General features: G+C 46.0%; 1 protein-coding gene across 1 annotated transcript in view; it reads right to left on the reverse strand.

Moving 5' to 3' along the window:
• Positions 1-2,607, reverse strand: part of LRP6 (LDL receptor related protein 6) — a 260,426-nt gene that overhangs the window by 64,559 nt on the left and 193,260 nt on the right. The window lies entirely within an intron of this gene.

Below are 2,607 nucleotides of genomic sequence, written 5' to 3' on the forward strand. Positions count from 1 at the left end.
TTTTTTTTTTTTTTTTTTAACAAGACGACATACACTCTGTTACTAGGAATTGATTCAAATATCAACACTGGAATTGTAAGACCTCTTCATCGGCACATCAGATGAAAGTCTACATTGAGATTTGAAGACTACCATGCAAGCTGACAAAGACTAAAATAAACTGTATAGAAGCTTTTACAGCCTTTAGGTTGAGAAGAAAAATGATTTGCTTACATTACAGTTGATATTTTCTTACTGAATAAGAAAAAAGGTACATTTTTGAATAATCATTTTCTCAAGTTAAAGTCATTTTAAAGTTACCTAATACAAGCCCAAAATTAGATGGTCTACCTGTCTGGTGTCTCAGAGGGAGAGTAATGTTGAACTTGGGAAAGGATGAGTTAGGAATAGATGTAAAATAACTTGTACATCCTACTGCAGATAAAAATGTGGCAATTATTGATCCCAGATAGTGAGGAAAAGAGCACAGGCTTGAGGGCAGCCAAAAAATTTACAGGCCATGGACTACATTAGAGGCCCAATCTTATAGGGTTTCCAGAGGCTCCTCTATAGATCAGTCAAGATTAAAGAAAATGACTCTGTAACAAGGGACTCTCTCAGGGCAAGTTGGCCACTGGCCTGCCCACCTGTTTCTGAACCAACTGCCTGCCTCCTTTCCTGTCATGCCTTAATGATACATTACTGTGGTGTTAATTAGGCGGGAGGCTGCCCATTCTTGCCCCAATGCCAGGGGGCGCTATCTGTGGCTCCATTCCTCCCCTACACCACAGCCGAAGCCTCGCAGATGGTATTCGGGTGACAATGCTCCCTGCTTACAGCTGGATCAAGCTTAGCCCTTGTTGTCAGGCCTCAGACACATACACATTCATAACGCCCTCCTCTGACTAGGGCCTCTCATGCTCCACTCACTCTCACAGAGTCTCCTTCACACATCACCAACTTGTACTGCCTTACTCCCTCTCGGAGCACGCCCCTTTGGCCACAGGCTTTACCTAACGCACACCGTGGGTGCCAGACGTACCATCTTTTGGGCCTCTCCCGTGACCCTCACTGGGGTAGTGTTCAGCCAATTACCCAATCAGGGCCAAGCTTGCCCTGGCCCCTCCTGGGGCAACTCTATGCACACTCACGCACAGATACTGGGCTCCCAGACCTCTGGTTTCCCCCTCACTGAGGCTCCACAACCACCCCCTCTCACTGGGGCTCCACATCTCTACCCACTCACTGGTGCCACGGGGCTTCTCTCCCCGGTGGGGACCCAGGTGGCCGTAGCCATGCCTGGCCTCACCTGGGTCTTACACCCTCTTTGGGCTCAGGTGGCCATAGCCGTGCCTGGCCCCCTTGTACCCACAATGTTGTGGAGGCTAGGGGTTAAGGCGCCCCGACCTGCCTATCACCAGGGTGAGAACTGGCCTGGTATTTCCTGGGGGCTCCTGCACCACTGGAAGCCCCACCAGGCCACTCACTCCTAGTAGGATGCAGTTGTAGGTCACGCCCAGGACCAGCAGCCTCCAAACCATCCCCCTAAGCTCCTGCCCTTACCTCGAAGATGCTTCATACAGCCTTTTAGGCAGGCGATGTTTCTGCCTGGCCTGCCAGCAGCAAACTGCTCTGTTTATGTAGGTGCCCAGAGTTCTAAAATGGCCACCATAATCAAGCACCTGCTGGCTGTTTGGCTCAGACCTTAAAGTGGCAGGCACCAACAGTGTCCTGCCACACTTAGTTTCAGTTCTCAAACTGTGGATTTGTGTCTCCAGAGGTAACATCCTTGTTAACAGTAGTATATGGAGTTGAGAGATAGCAGACCTAATTATCTACCCATCAGCCCTCATGTCTCTTTGCAAGTTTGTACACACAGAGTCAAGCTCTTACCTCTCTCTAAAAGTGCAAAGTTTCAAGAAGTTAAATGAATAAAAGATTGTTATGGGTGGAGTAGATCTGGGCAAGGAGGAAGAGTCTGGAAATAAATGCAAGGAGGGAGGGGCAGTAGAAACAAAGAGGAAACATTTTGAGCCAAATATTCCAGAAGTCTTGAGGGATATGTTTCTGAGTATAGCCTCTCCACTGATTTGAGATCTAGTGAGGGAATGGTATGGCAGAAAGGAAAACCAATCATGGCAGCAGGCTTTCCAGGCTGTAAAAGAGACCCTGTTTGGGAATATTTTAATGAAGTTCCTCTACCTGTGGGTAAGACAGGCATGCATGCAAAATGCAACCAGTGCAACAAAGAAATACAAGGCCTGGTTGCCCAAATGAAGCAACATCATGAAAAGTGCTCCTTCTCAGGAGTAAGCCACTTTGAAGATGATACACAGAACATGTTTGAACATGCAGGAACTCCAGGTTAGTAAACTTTCTTATTTCATACTTCTTTCTTAAGGACTGCTTGTCTTCCCTGTCCATAACTTTTGGGTGGACTTCTGAACTACTTGAATTCTCATAAAAATGTTTGAGCTAAAAAAATAGTTGTTACATTATGAAACTGTCATATTTTTAATGCAGTTGTGATATAAAATAATGGCTGAAATAGGCAGATCTTTCTTTTACAGTTTCACTTTTAAAGTAGTACTGAGTGCAATGAGTAATACTAAACTAATAGTACTGTAG

The sequence above is a fragment of the Gavialis gangeticus genome, unplaced genomic scaffold, assembly GCF_001723915.1.
Source record: "Gavialis gangeticus isolate Ggan-Ray unplaced genomic scaffold, GavGan_comp1, whole genome shotgun sequence".
Taxonomy (NCBI): Eukaryota; Metazoa; Chordata; order Crocodylia; family Gavialidae; genus Gavialis; species Gavialis gangeticus.